Source organism: Anoplophora glabripennis, unplaced genomic scaffold (assembly GCF_000390285.2).
Source record: "Anoplophora glabripennis isolate ALB-LARVAE unplaced genomic scaffold, Agla_2.0 scaffold281, whole genome shotgun sequence".
Classification (NCBI taxonomy): domain Eukaryota; kingdom Metazoa; phylum Arthropoda; class Insecta; order Coleoptera; family Cerambycidae; genus Anoplophora; species Anoplophora glabripennis.
The window spans coordinates 184,682-201,522 of NW_019416549.1; the positions used below are offsets into that span (position 1 = coordinate 184,682).

Here is a 16,841-nt window from a genome sequence, read left to right on the forward strand (position 1 = left end):
TGAGAGTCACTTTTCGCTAAAATTGATGGTTTTCCCTGCAAAGTGAAAAAACTGTTTTCCTCACTTATTTGTTTAAATAGAAAAGTTGGCTAATAAAAGTTTTTGACTCACGAGACGAGAGATGTCGTGTATTATGTTCCTTTAGACAATTTTACAATAATCTCGCGGATAGGACTTTTTTCGAGTAAAAATTTAATTTGCTTGGTCTAATAGCCTGATTCCTCAACTTCAATTTGTTTTTTTTTATTTTTTGTTCGATTATTTCCGAGATTATTTCTTATTGAGATATAAGCCATTGAGTGAAAAGTCACTTTTTTTATCATCGATATCTTATGAACTAATGATCGTACAACGAACAAAAGGTGAGTTTTGGAAACTTGAATCGATCCTCTTCAAGGAACTTTTGGTATGTTTTATTATACTCAGTATTAATTTGAAAAAGTGGAAAAAATGACTTTTTCTGCGATTTTGGAAAATCAATGACTACTTTGCGAATATTGCCAAAAACAATTTTTGCGTTTATTTTTCTCACCATTTCGTGTTAAAAAATACTCATCAAATATCGAAAAAATAATTAAAAATTTTGAAAAAAAGTTCAATTTTGAAAAAAAAATTAAATGTTTCAAAATTTGTTTCCGTAATTTGTTTTCACGATTGAATACTTATCAAGTGTCGAAATAAAAAATTGTTAATAAATTTTAAGATTAAGTTTTTTTAACGGAAATAATTGGTACCTAGTTTTGAAAAACAAAACATTTTTAAAAGGGTTGAGAATTTTCGAAAAAAAGGATTAAATAAAGCGTTTAGTGATGCACTTAAAAAAATGCATGAAGATAGATTCACTTGGGGGTATCAATTTAATGCAATTAATTTTAACTCGATGAAATACGGCATGCGAAGAAAAATTCGCATCAAAACTGAACAGAAAATGATTCGGTATAATTTTCTGAATATTTCGAAATTTCAACACTTTTTTAATTTCAACATTTGGACATGTGAAATAAATACTCAAAATTTTGAATTTTTCAATATTTGATAAGTATTTAACGCGAAATTGAGAAAAATCTCAATCATGATTAACTTATGTTTAAAGAGCTCTTTTAATTTTTTATAAAATTTTGACGATTCAGGAAACGCAAACGGTTCTACCGATCGATTTCAAAATTTACAGGCCTTACGGGCATATATTGAGCTAAAAAATAATAGGCACTTTTCGCAATATTCGCAAAATAGTCGTTGAGAACAGCAGAGAAAGTAATTTTATTGCACATTTTCAAATTAATACTGAGTATAAAAAAAAATTCTCTAACATACCAAAAGGCACTTGAAGAGTATTGACTCAAGTGTCCAAAACTCACCTTCCGTTCGTTGTACGATCATTGGTTCATAAGATGTCGTTGATCATAAAAAAAGGTGCCTTTTCACTCAATAGCCGATATCTCAATGTGAAATAATCGTACAGAAAATAAAAAAAACAAATTGAAGCTGAAGAAGCTGAAACTAAATGACCCTGACATTGATTAGCCCATGGGCAGTTTTGAAAAAAAAAATTGTAAAATTTTTACTTTACATTATTTCTTTCGATTGCGCCGAGTGATGGTAAAAAAATTTTTCATCCCAAGATTTCAAAGCTATAATCTTCAAACTTCAAGATGCTTCTTTTTTTTCTCGATACGACCATATATTATTCGCAAAATTACAGCATTTCAAGAATCACTAAAAAAATTTGTAATTTCTCTGCTTCATTATTTTTCTTACTGAGTTTCGTTAAACTAACTTTTTTCCATATCACAATTATTTTTCTGTATGTACGACAAAATACATGCTTGTAACGTAATGCAAAGTCGTTTAGCGAGTTTTTCAAAATGTAGGCTTATTAGTTAAAGGGCCTTATTAATCTCAGACCTACCTACTACCTACTTACTATGCTTCAATACCAGTTTAATGTAAGTATAAATAAATAAGTTATCTATCAAAAGAAGATTTAACGAAAGTTGAAAGACATCTTAATACACATTGAAATCGCCATTAGCAATGCCCATAAAAAATATGCCCACTTCTATCAATCAAGATTCTATAAACGAGCTAATTTGATTATGCGATACTGGTCTGTTTTCGCGTTACAATTATTTTATTTAGCACACTTGGCACGTAACGTAAAGGTTGGCGAAAACTTAGATCATCCCACTAAAAATAAACCCACCACTCACTCACCTTCACTCCAAGGACAGAGAAAAACGACTTGTTGAAAATAAATCCAAATATCGACGCCAGAAACTCAGCGCCGCTAATTAAAAAAAAAAAACAACAACTAATCGCGGCGTTCGCGATTTCGGTTCGAAGTTTAAACTGGGTCCGCGAATAGACTGAACCCGCGCAGTTTTCATAAGTTGTCACGAGGAACCGAGTCGGTACGTCACAGTCACAGTCGGAGTTTTTCGCCAACTGCCGATCGTTCTGTCCTGTCCATAATTTCTTGACCGACACGGGCTTGACCATGAAGATCGAATCGAAAGAGATTGGCCCTGTAACTTAGATTTAAAATGGAAATTATTATTTATGCAGCTCATTAAACGTTGAATGTAACATACACAGTGTCCCAAACACCATATGCGTACAGAGTGTCCCAGCTAATTTTCATCGTGTCATCGTTGTTTATATATTTATATTAGGGAATCAATTCAAATTACAGCGCCTTCATAAATGATACAAGCCACGTGACCAGTCATTTTGTTTGAAACAGTAATTTTATTTTCAATTAAATTCTGGCAAAATTAAAAATTACTAAAACAATTCGTTTTACCGGCTCATGATTGGTGTAATTTTTCATGACATTTGGTTCAACCAATGAGCGATCGCATTATCTCGAGTGTATAGAGGCAATGGTTTCTTACTGTTTATTGTAAACGAATCATGACGGATGACGTTAAATTGACATTTGTGCATTTTTCAGTGGCGTCCGTCGTCCGTGTCTGTTTTCATTTAAGTTATTTGCTACCATCGTTTTATTGTTTCCTTTGCTTCAATATTAAATCGTAGGTACTATATTATGACCTCCCCCTTTAACTTTTTTGTTTTAAGAGTTATAAAAAAAGGCGAAACAAAAGTTGCACGATTATTTTTTATGAATTTTTCGAAAATGGTAGTTGAAAAACAATTGAAGCTCAAACAAAATGACCGCTGATGTTAACTTTGTTAATTTAAATGGAACACCGTGTATATTTTTACATATTTGGATAGAACGTTCCCTGTCGAGCATAGTCATATGAGATTTGTTGGGTCCATCTCTAACAATAAGCGAGATACTATTAAAAAACGAAAAGAAGGTTTTTTATTAAGAAAATAATATAACTTGCCCGAATTACAACTACCAAATGTTGACTGCAATGATATCTCAATTATCTAATTTTCCTCCAGCAATGTATGTTGCAATAACACATTGATTTTTTTCTACTATATCAGTATATACTTTCTTATAATTATTAACCTTCTGTCAAAAAAAAAACTATCTTGACATCTCTCCACCACCTTCTCTTCTTTTTTTTTTAATCCACAATTCAAAACCTCGTTACCATACAAACATTTTTATAATTTACAAAGTTCTTACATCTAATAACAATATAATCTTTTTTAATTTAATTCTCCAAATGATTATTAATAAGTAGTTCTAATAATAATAATAATAATTAAATAATTTAATTCCATCTTTTAAATCACTGATATTTCATTTTAAATAATATAACTTTTTAGCTTTTCTTGTGACTTATTGTTCAATCATTGTTTAATTGAAATCTTCATACGTAAATAATCTAAGTTTATTCTAAATTTAATTTATCAAAATCACTTGAAATCGTATGTATTTCAATATATTACAACTAAATCTGTAAATCCTTTTGTAATTGGAAAAAAGGCAGAAATGCCTGGAAGATGTCTAACAATTAAAAGATATCTTATTTTGTTAATAAAAAAAACATTTCGTTTTTTAATAATATCTCGTTATTGTAAAAGATGGACCCAATAAACCTTATATTATGACTATGCTCGATAGGGAACGTATCCAAATATGTAAAAATATACAGGGTGTTCCATTTAACTTAACAAAGTTAACATCAGCGGCCATTTTATTTGGACTTCATTTGTTTTTCAACTATCATTTTCGAAAAATTCATAAAAAATCGTGCAACTTTTGTATTTCACATTTTTTTATAACTCTTAAAACAAAAAAGTGAAATGGGGGGTCAAAATATAGTGAATCACCCTATACATATTTTTAATCAATCAGTTGCTTCCACAGCTAAACTTTTGGCATTTCGTCGAATTACTGGTAAGTTATAACAAACAAAATTTTGCCGTTTACAACAATTATTTATGATGGAATTTCCAGACACAATCATTTACTGACACTTTCTTAAACCGGAAATGTATTATTGTCAAAAGATTTGAAACCAAACACTGCATTTGCAAAGGAAAATCTATGGGTAGACCAACTGTACTTACAGAAAATGTCTTCTATAATATACAGCGACGAATAAATCAAACTCCTACAATGTCCGTATCAAAGTTGTCTGCTCAAACAGGTATTTGTTTGTCTCTAGAATATTTTAACTTTGAAATTTTTATATGAATTTGAATGAAAGCTTTAAAAAACAAGTGCATTTACACCCATACAAGGCAACTGTTGACAATTACAGTACTGTGAGCGACATACAGGGTGTCCCACGATGACGAGACATTATCTTCAATACTCTCCACGAATAGATAATAAATTTAGAATATCAGCATTTGAATAAATGTTAACGTTTTCCATTCTTTAACAATAAATAATACTCAAATAAACATTCACTGTATGTGTTAAATTGACAACAATGAACTGGTGACTTGTTTTGAAGTTCCACTAAAAAATATATAGGGTGTTCCATTTAAAAAAAAAGTTAAGATGGTTCAAAATTGACTAAAATTGGCATTCAATTTCTACCACCCTGTATGAAATTAAGTAAATCATTTTGAAATTATGGGAGGGAAGCTTAGAGTTTTAGTTAGGTATGCCGCCTATAAATTTTATCGCTCTAACTTTGTTAATGTAAAATACACATCTTTGTGAATTAGGCAGTGTTTTTTTAATTTTCTTTTTTTTGAAAAAATCAAATATGTCAAAAATGGTTAACTTCAAGAATAGGCTTTTATGAAGGTTCAACTAAAAATTGACGTAGAATCCAAATTTGGAATAATATACAGGGTGTTCCATTTAAAATAACGAAGATGACATCAACTTCCGGTGTAACCGGAAGTGTTAGATCGACGCCATTATTTTAGTTGAGAAGGGCATGCCCTAAAGCATTATTGCCCAAATTTTCAAAATTAAAATCGAAGTAGTCACTGAAATATGTCTAATGTCTTGTCACCGTGGAACACCCTGTATAGAAAACATGAAAACAGACTAATTCGTTGGACTTGTCTTTTTTTGCTGACAAAGCATGGTTTCACATATCAGGTTAAATATACAGGGTGTCCCGAAATTAATGGGACATAGAGCAAAATAAAATCAAAAATATAATAATATATCAAAATAATGCGATTAAGCCAAACTTACCTTGGTCCATTTGTGACTAATAAAAAAGTTACAGGGCGTTAAAGTTGAAATTTTGAATTCGAAATTCTTAAAATTCTTAGAAAGTTTTCAAAGGATTCTTTTGAAATTTTGGATTAGGGGGTTTTCTGGGACGAGAAAAACGAATCCGTACTTAATTTTGCTGTAGACGCTAGAGGGCGCTACGAAATGTACTCTTGGTTGATAAAAACTGGTTATAACTTTTTTATCAGTGTGTGTACGAAAGTTTTAATAGAAAAATATTGTTCTCCTATCTATTTTTCACAAATAAGGGATACTTGTTTTATGTCGATAAATTTAACCGTTTTCGATTTATTTCTTGTTTTTCTATTGGATGCAATAAAATAAAATAAAATAAAAGTTTGTAGTTACTTACGTAAAAAACTAAAGATTATTTTTAATAATAATTTAATTACATTCAGGTGGCTACATTAAATTCTCAATATGACCCCCGTTTACATTAATACACAATCTTATTCGTTTGATAAATGATTGTCTAATATTAAATAGTGTTTCTGCATTTCTTAATAAATTCATAGCATTTAAAATTGCTTGCCACAGGTCATCCCGTGTATTAATAGGGTCACAGTAAACTTTTGATTTCAAAATACCCCAAATACTGAAATCCATGGGGTTTAAATCTGGGCTTCGTGCGGGCCATGAAAACGTGCTGCCGCGACCTATCCACGTTGGGGAAATTGTTCGTTAAGATAGTTTGGCACCTGTACAGAAAAATGGGCAGGGGCACCGTCTTGCATAAAAAACATATTGTGTCTTACCTTTAATGGTAAATCATCAATAAGTTCCTCAAAATCATGTTCTAAGAAATGTAAGTAAGAACGACCATTCAGACAATATGGCAATTCAACAGGGCCCAACAGATGATTTCCAACAATATCACACCAAATGTTTATCTTAAATTCATGTTGGAAATGACGTTCTCTTAATACATGCTGGTTTTCATTATCACAAACATGTTTATTTCTGAAGTTTAAAACGCCGCGGCGAGTAAATGTGGCTTCATCTGTAAACAGCACCTTGCTTAAAAAGTGCGGATCATCATTGTGTTGGTCTAAGAATCGAAGACAAAATTGTTCCCTATCTGGAAAATCTGCAGGTAGTAAATTCTGCACTGGGCTAAAGTGATACGGGTACAGTTTTTCATTATGAAATAATCTCTGAATAGATGATTTAGGTACCACTACAGCCGCAGACATTCGTCGTAAACTTATTTCAGGATTTTCTGTTACACGAAGCAAAATATCCTCCTCTTGTCCTGGAGTAACAGTTGTTGGACGGCCAGCATCTCGTCTTTTAGGACGAAGCGATCCAGTATCTCCTAACCGGTCATAAAGATTTTTAAATAATTTGTGATTTGATTGTAGTCTATTTGGGTAACTTTCTAAATACCTGCGACACGCACGACGTCCATTAAAATTTTCTTTTGCATAAATACATACCATATCTCGCATTTCTTCATTAGAAAATAAATTATGGCGAGGCATATTTCACGCGATATTATTAATTGTAAACAAAAAAAGGAATACACTATTTAACATAAGTTACTTGTCAATCATCTAATTGTCAATAGTACAATTTGTTTTCAAATAACCAAAGCTTACTATGACAGTTTTACATAAGTATCTACAAACTTTTATTTTATTTTATTGCATCCAATAGAAAAACAAGAAATAAATCGAAAACGGTTAAATTTATCGACATAAAACAAGTATCCCTTATTTGTGAAAAATAGATAGGAGAACAATATTTTTCTATTAAAACTTTCGTACACACACACAGTTTTTATCAACCAAGAGTACATTTCGTAGCGTCTTCTAGCGTCTTTTGAAAACTTTCTAAGAATTTTAAGAATTTCGAATTCAAAATTTCAACTTTAACGCCCTGTAACTTTTTTATTAGTCAAAATGGACCAAGGTAAGTTTGGCTTATACGCATTATTTTGATGTAAGGAATCTACCCCTGCTCTGTGTCCCATTAATTTCGGGACACCCTGTATAGCGAAAATTATAGAACCTGGGTTGCAGAATATCCGGTTTACATCCCTTAAAACTAGGCGTCTGTGTAGCGATGTCAAGAATATAACAGAACAACAACTGTAAAATGTATATGAAAATATGCACAAGATAGTAAATTTGTGGAGAGATCATTTTGAACATAATATGTAATGTTTTATCGCAAATGTGGCAATATAGGTTACTAATTTATGAATTTGAAATTGCTGCGAAGAGCAATGGTTTGTAAATTAATGTAACTTTTTCGTAATGCTATTTTATCTATAATAACTGTAAGTACTGTCAAAAAATGTTTGTTTTACTATCTATTTAATTAAAAAAATAATAAACCATTATAGGTTCATATCGTGTTCAGTTTGCTTTCACAGAAAAAATTTGCAATTTGTTCATTAACAAGTGAAGTTTGATAGTTTTCTTCTTTTAATAAAGTTAAAAGCATTTCAACGGAAAAAAGAGCATAGGCAACCGTGAATTGTTGGTTGCTTATGCTCGACGGTCACGTGGCTTGTATACATTTATGAAGGGTCTGTACTAGAAAGCGCAAAATTATCTCTCCAACCCATATTTGTACTGTAAATAAGGGTGATGAGGATTTCCTGGGGGTCTCGCCTTCTATTAATCTCATCTCTAAGTTTAAGGGTACAGTTGTACAGGGCGTTAAAAAATAGTATAAAAATTTAAAAACAAGGAACACTCCCAAAAATAAGAAAAAAATATATATATACACATGTCTAGAAGCGCATCGATATAGCCTTTCTTGACATTATACACATGACACCACAAAATTTAACTTTTTTGTCTTAATAAATGGTTTATTAATATCTCCGAGAAAGTAATTTGTTCTTTTTTCTGTTCAAATAATGTAATTATTAGTATTGAAGGTTAGGTGTACTTAAAAGTTATGTAAGGCCCGGGTAAGGGCCTCTGACAACTAATTAAAAACTTTACCTTAACGTATTTAGCTCCTCAAATACATAATTGCAGCGAATTTCAATTGCATTGTTATTTCGATAATAATATACGGTTAAATTTGGCTTTAAAGAAAAAATATATTTGACACCCTGTATCTCAAAAACAGGAGAAGATAAACTTATGATCTATCTCTTTTCCAAAACACGCTGTATATTAAAGCTAAACGAAATTCACATAACAAATGTGAATATATTTAATCGATGTTATTAGCCATATTTAAGAGTTCACAAAATAAAAAAAGAAAAAGGATCAAAGAAAGTTCCATTTTTCTAAAAACTGAGTGAAAAAAGAGATTAGAAGGTCGCGAAAAAAGTGAAAAAAGTTCTAGAAGATACCAACTTTTATGTTTATCAAAAATGATGCATTGAGACCTGCATACCTACGAACTCCTTTTCTTATTTTCGATTAAAGGATTACCTTTAGAATGTTATCGGTGGAATATTGCAACTTCCTGTACTGACCACTATCAGTCACTGTTACTACTTAAACTGTAAATTAATAATGTTCAGTTGACATTGTACTAGATACAATCACTTTTACTTTTTCTAAATTATTAACTTTAATCTCTAACCTTTTTACAATAAAAAATCATTTAATTACTGGAGTTAATCATTACATTCCTTTGTAACTGCTTTAAAGGTCATTAAACATTTTATTGTCATTTAATATACTTTTAGTTGTTGTTGCCTTGCGTTTGATGTAAATATTCTGATACAAAACATTATTGTTCATAAATAAATTCCTGTAGCCTGGTATCTTTATGTCCTCTATGTTTGGTTAAATAAGTTACTATCACATTTACAATTTTTATTATTATTTTATCACAGGGCCTTGATTTTTAATATGTCACACACACACAGGTTTTAATATTCCAAGAACAGATACCATTACCTCACTTGTAATATTAGTAACCACGAAATGCACCCACATAATACGTTGAAATTAGTGATTTGACATTATTTTTCATTAAATCAAGAACAGCGGTTTTAACTGGAATATTTCCATTCATGTCGGACATATCCTAATGAGTATTTTAATAAGTAAATTAATATTGTGTATGATTGGAATAAATTTGGTAGTAACAAATTTAAATGTATAATTACGACGTGAAGAGAATTATGTACATGCCCATATACATACACTTTACTTCACAATTAACATAATTTAAAATACAATCGTTAATACAAAGTAAGTGGCGTACGAAATCTGTTCAGAAAATAACCGAACTTTTTGAATTACGCGCTAATGGGGATATCTAGTGACATGCGGTCGGCAGCATTGCGTAGCGCGTAACCTCATCTGTAACAACATGTTCTTGGATTGTTGATGTCTCGTTTAGTTTTCGTGATATTGTAATTTGAGTGCAACGTGTTAGTCAATGTTTTTGAAATGCGATTTTTTTACAATAAAAAATCATAGAACAGATACCAACAACGATGTAACTTACATAGAATTTTGTGTGAAAGTGGTCGTCAGTCAGTTGAAGATGATCCTCGACCAGAAAAGCCTTCGACTTCAATTTGCTGACTCCCTCGTTCAGAAAGTCAAAGATCTGGCGCATGCAAATAGCCGATTGACTGTCAGAGAAATTACAGAAGATGTTAACATCTCAATTGTGTCATGCTATGAAACTTTGAAAAACTGAAGATGCATCGAGTTGCAGCAAAATTTGTTCCTCGCTTGGTGGCCGAATAACAGAAAGAAAATCATGTGGATGTTTATCGGCAACTCCTTGAACAATCCAATGACGATGAAATAATTATTCAGACGAATGCTGAGTTTACGGCTACGACATTGAGACAAATTTTCAACCATGGCAATAGATTGGCAAAAGATCTCCACACCCCAAGAAAGCACGACAGTCTCGATCCAATATCAAAGTGATGCTAACCGTTTTTTTCGACTTTGGAATTGTGTATTTTGAATTCTTGCCTTAAGGTGAAACAGTGCGGGCGTATTGTCATGGTTTTTGCACCATAACAATGCGCCCGCATACTCAGCTTTGTCAATTTGTCGATAATCAGATTACTGTCCTCTCTCACCTTCCTCACTCACCAGACCTAACTCCTTGTAATTTTTTCTTATTTCCAAAATTAAAATCAGTGCTGAAAGGACGCCGTTTTCAGACTGTTGATGGCATCAAAGCAAATTCGTCACATACTTTAAAAGCCAATTCAAATGAAGCTATCTAAAACTGCTTCGCGAAGTGGAAATACCGCTGAGAAAAGTGTGTGAATAGGGGAGGGGATAACTTTGACGGAGAAAAGGACTAATAATATATAAAATTAATAAAAAAAATTTAAAAAATCATATTCAGTTATTTTCTGCACAGACCTGGTAATTCATTTTATAATCTATTTACAGACTAACTTACTGCAACTGTACCATGTAAAAGACCACCTGTAAAATTTCAGGGCAGTTCCAGCTGATTACTTTTATTTTTTTTGCTCTAATTCCCAATACTACGTCTGAGAAATATGTATTCGATACTAACCAACTGATAGTTTGAGAAAGCTCATAAAATCACTCAAGTATATGCCCCTGGCACTTCTATTTTTAGTTTAGTTCAGTGACTGGCAACTACGAACGTATTGAATAAGATTGTGATGTAAAAGTATAACAATGGTAACTTTTGCTCCTGAAGAATATTGTGACATAATAATTACGTAAGCTGCTGAGGCTGATATATGTGCTGTCAGTATACAGTTGCCTAATGAATGTTACATATTTCAAGGGCATAATCTAGAACCCAAATGGTGTCGATTTAACCAAACTTGCTTAAACGAAAATTGTTGCAAAAAAAGTTACAGGTTGTTAAAGTTTCTTTTTTTATTCTTTTTTTCTCCTTAACTCAAAACTCAGTTAACCGATTTGAGCAAAATTTGCTGTTGCTTAGTTTCTCTTGATGAAGTATGCAGTGATTATGTTCCTATTAGGTTAAATCATACAGGGTGTTCATTTTACTACAACCTTTTGTGAATATTCTTCTGTAACTTTTTCGTACGTTTAAATTTTTACACGCTACTATCAGAAATAGGTAAGAGAATTTTATTCTACACAAAAAATTCGAATTGAACGAAGAATAATTTTATTTGGGTAAAATACATTGGCGTACTATTTTTTTCTTTAAAAATATCAGTCAGAACCTACTCGTACGCACGCCACTGTTAGAGTTAAAAATTATGTTTATATTGAAAAATATGCGCCTTTAATAACTATCACTACGTACTAAATATCACTGAAATATCTCAAGCGGTTTCGAAAATATTAATTAATTTCTTTCTTTTTTTCCTAAGATTTTAACACCTGGTATAGTCGCAATGGAACATTTTTGGACCATAGTTTATAAAGCAAACTATCATTAATTTCCCATGTAGAATCACACCCTTGAAAAATATTCGCATATCATTAAGGAACACCCTCTATACCATCTTAAAAAGCAAACATGCAGTTCTGGTATAACGTCCCTATAATTTATTCCCAGACAGAAAAAGGTATAAAACACTGTTCTAATATTTATATTTGAGTACATGGTACATTACACAGTTTTGTGTAAGTTTAATTACTTTTGTTTGTGCAATATTAATTATTATTTATTAATAAATTTTGTACTTTGAAAAATATATAGGACAGTGCAGTTCTAATAACCATCTACTTGCTTCTTTCACTTTCGTGTCAGAATGACATCAAGACTTCACTATTTCTTTGCAGCCTTAAGTAGTGTTTACCACGCCTCATTGCTATGTCTTCTAGTGCGCGAAAAGTAACTCAAATGGCTCGTGAACAGCATATAATTCATGCGAACAGAGTAATTAATGAGATAAGGAAAGTATCTACATAATGTAGTTAGTGAGACAATGGCTTAGGATGGAGTCTGACCTGACTTCGATTGCACACATGTGACGTAGGTAAAGATACGGGTTGAATTGCCGATGAACTTAAAATTAAGCTTTTTATATTTCATGTTTAGGATTTGCACATATAAAATATAGTAATACAATACAAAATCACATAAGAAACATAGATTTATATTAACAATTAGGTATTTAAACACACTAGAGTTTGGGGATAATGAGTTCCTAATCCTCCTATTGTTTTGAAGATAGCACAAATTGTACCTACAAAGTTCATAGAAACTATCAATGTTCAAAACAAGGACTTGTTCAGTTTTGATCGTGTAGAAGTATTACCACATTTATAAATATTGGACTTGCTTAACTTTGCTGTTAAATGGCCATATCTTAATATACTGTACAGATTCTTGTACAGACACTTGATTCTGCTTGAACAAAAGGTTTTCATACATCCCTGTTTAAAGAGACTTGTCATCTTTTGCAATGAAAACTCCGCCGACTTGATTGATTTTATATTTGAAGTAAAATGGCTATATTATCTAAATTTTACATTTAGGTGGACTTATTTAATTTTGGGCGGGAGTTCCGCATATGTCTCAACACAGTAATATTAATACTAAATAGTAACGAAAAGCTCAGAAATTATGTAATAATGAAAACACTCAACAATGAACTTTTTTATGAAAAAAATACTATCGCCGTTAATAATTATCACAGCCCCACAAAAAAAATGGAACATCCGAAAGACAAGACCCTGGTATCTATATGTTTTTGGGGTCACTGAATCCGAATCCGATGTCCGATTGACTCGATTAGCTCTGGTTGAAGGTCACTTGAAGATCAAATGTAGAGAATCAATTGCCAACAAAGTAACCATACATACGAGTATCTATACGTTTTTGGGGATCGGTAAATCTGAATCCGATGTCCGTTTGATCCGATCAGGTCTGCGTTAAGGTTAGTTCAAGGTCAGATAGAGAATCAATTGCCCACAAAGTAAACCTACATATCTTTACGTTTTTGGGGTCGGTGAATCCAAACCGGGAGACTGTTTGATCCGATCAGGTCTGTGTTAAGGTCAATTCAAGATCAAATGTAGAGAATCAATTGCCAACAAAGTAATCCAATGTATCTATACGATTTTGGGGTCGCTTAATCCGAATCCGGGGTCCGTTTGACCTGATCAGATCGGCTAAGTTCTAAACTCAAAACACTCAAGTAGGTGTTCATTTATGCGTATTAAAATTTGATTATCAAATAATATTAAAGAAAGAAAGCTCTAACTCTGAGCCCGTGACTTTCGAGTATTGTTTTTACATTATAAAATTCTAGTATCAGTAAGCCTAATTAAGTAAGCTTTAAACCAATTTGTCCGTTAATGCTTCAATGCTTCATGTACATTAATTTACACAGTCGGTCCTTGTTTCTTGAGATTCTTGAGAAAAATTTTTCAAGATAAGAGATTTTTTGCTTTGATAAATCACATGAAATCACTACTATGATATCGACAGTACTACTCACTTTTATGGTATCGAACTATTTTGTTGTCAAAAGGTCTGAGAAGTGTACTCAAAGAAGTACTCAAATTTTAATACGTTGAAATGCTTGAGCGTTTTGAGTTTGGAACTTGAGGGTATTTAGCAGACCTGATCAGGTCAAACGGAGCACGGATTCGGATTCAGTGATCTCAAAAACATATACATACCAGGGTCTTGTCTTTCGGATATTCCACTTTTTTGTGGGGCTGTGATTATCGAACTATCTTGCATTAAACGTAGGTGTAACACGACTAATTTATCATCGTCATTATTGATGGCGTTAGACGAGTGGCGGACTTTTTTGACACATCAAAGCGATTTGCGCGTTATTTATCACACTGAGGTGGCTACACTAGTATTGTCTATTGCAACGCATTAGAGCTTCGAGCATGATTTAATACGGTTGCATAAATATGAAGTGGTCTAAGAAAAAATTTTAGAAGTGTTTCAGACGGATCCTAGACAAAAGCATAAAAAATAATGGACGTTCATAACGAGCGTTCAAATAAAAACGTGGTCAAGTTGGTTCTGAAAAGTTTTTAGAAGTGTTTCAAACGGATCCTAGACAAAAGCATAAAAAATAATGGACGTTCATAACGAGCGTTCAAATAAAAACGTGGTCAAGTTGGTTCTGAAAATTTGGACGTAGGGCGTAGCGTATAGCAAATGAACTTAAACGTCATCTGTCAAAGCGCTATATCGCCGCTATCAATTTGAATATTTTCGTTTTAAAAANAAACTTAAAAAGTGAGGTTAAAAAACATACGATTTCGGATAAAAGTTAAAATTATTTGTACTTTTTCCGACGTCGTATGAATTTTAAAAATTTCGGATGAAAATGAGCGGTAAAAATTTGAATGTATATTAACCAATAGGAACACTTTCGGACCTTCGTATCGTCGGAATTCGGATGCATGGGACACCGGCCTTAGCCGCTAATTTATCATCGTCATTATTGATGGCGTTAGACGAGTGGCGGTCTTTTTTGACACATCAAAGCGATTTGCGCGTTATTTATCGCACTGATGTGGCTACACTAGTATTGTCTATTGCAACGCATTAGAGCTTCGAGCATGATTTAGTACGGTTAATCCCTTCAATTTTTTTCGTAGGATGTATCGTTTTGAGGAAAAAAATAAAACAATATTTTATTGCAAGTTGTGTATTTTTAATTTCTATTGATACATTATCTAGTAGGTTGTTGACCATATTTCTAAATAAAATGCAACCATCAAATTTTGAGTCAATATCTTTAAAACTATTTGAAATAATTAATAAAAATAGATACAAAATTTAAGTTTATACACTGTATCTCGAAAACGAAGGATATTTCGACCTCCGTTTATATGAATTTTTTCACAAAATAACTTCGGCAACCACTCCATAAAATTTTTCGCATTTATTTACAAACAGCGTGTGATGAGAACGAAATGGCAGGAATCGACATTGACTCCAGCGACCATGAGTTTGAGGGTGATGAATCAGAAAATGAAATAGATAATAGATTCTTTCACACATAACGTTTATTGTAAATTAATATTCGAAAAAAGTTGTATATTTTTATATAATTACTAGTAATACTTGAAAAAAATGAAAAAATAATACATATCTCATACCGCACAAGTAGAAATTTGATAATACAATAGCTAACTTAGTAAGTTAAATGAAAAAAATGCTCAGCTTTATATTTAGTGAAGGAAAAGTGCTCATCTTATAAAGTCAAAGATGTACGCGCTTGCGCGCATAACAATGTGCTGCACTTTCAACTCGTCAGCTGAGCACTTATACACCGCAAAAACTTCAGTGGACAATTTTTTTTCGTATAACTGATTAAGATGACTATTACTTTACCAAATTTCAGCGTTTGCGGTATCAGTTTACCTAGCGCATATTTTTGACTTATTTAGATGAAAAGCTGAGGCATAACCCGCCACTCTAAAGTCAGCTGATTGCGTTTTTTCGTTTGTTTATAACATAATCAACATGTCGACAAAGTCTCAGCTTTTGCAGTATTAGTTTTTTCTGATGACTTTTTTTCGTGTTTGGGAGGCTGCCGAAACTATACCCCCCGGAAGTGCGTGAGCTGGAGGTCAATTCTCTTACTAGTGACATCAAATGAAGCGTAGGAAAACTTTTCAGCTTTTGCTCTTTTGGTCATCAAAAAAGGTCGCTGGCTCCCGGGCTACTATTGCTGCGCATCCCGTCTATTTTCCACTTCAGTCACCTACCACCAGTATGCCTTTAAGCAGATAAATTTGGTTAAATCGTATTATTTTGAACCCAACACTATATGTATTTTTGCTCCAAATACACCCTGTATGTATAGGTGATTTGAAATCCCATGAGAAATAATTAAAGTGATAATTCGAGCGCGATATATTTTAATCTTTTATTTATCTTTGAATGTATTTTAAGCAGAGATTGACGTATTTCGTAACGAAGAACATTTGTCTAACGTAAAAACAATGTATCTGGCCGAAAAATATTGCTGCCTGTTATACTTCAAACTAATTTAAAACGGCTATAATTACCGTTGTGTGCAATAAAATTTTATGATGTTTATGTCTGCAGTGTTAATGTTTATATATTTAACTTAATAAAGACGATATAACAAGGTTGTTAAGGCAACTCGTAAATCGAACAAAACTGAAAGTAAAATAACAAGGACTCGTCGACATCCCAACTGATATCTTCACTAGTCCAATAACCGTATTAATCATAACAAACGTAGATTAGTATGAAAAAGAACCGAAGGGGAGTTTCATTTTATTTTATTTAATCTGTGCCTATGGAAATCTATTTGTAAAGAAGGAAAGAGCCAGTATTCAATGTGTCA

General features: G+C 32.2%; 1 protein-coding gene across 1 annotated transcript in view; it reads right to left on the minus strand.

The window, feature by feature from the left end:
* Positions 1 to 2,425, minus strand: part of LOC108907095 — a 68,802-nt gene extending 66,377 nt beyond the window's left edge. Inside the window, exon 1 of the mRNA XM_018710620.1 lies at positions 2,215 to 2,425. The gene's annotated coding sequence lies outside the window, so the exon portion shown is untranslated. The remainder of the gene's footprint in view (positions 1 to 2,214) is intronic.
* Positions 2,426 to 16,841: the final 14,416 nt, after the last annotated feature.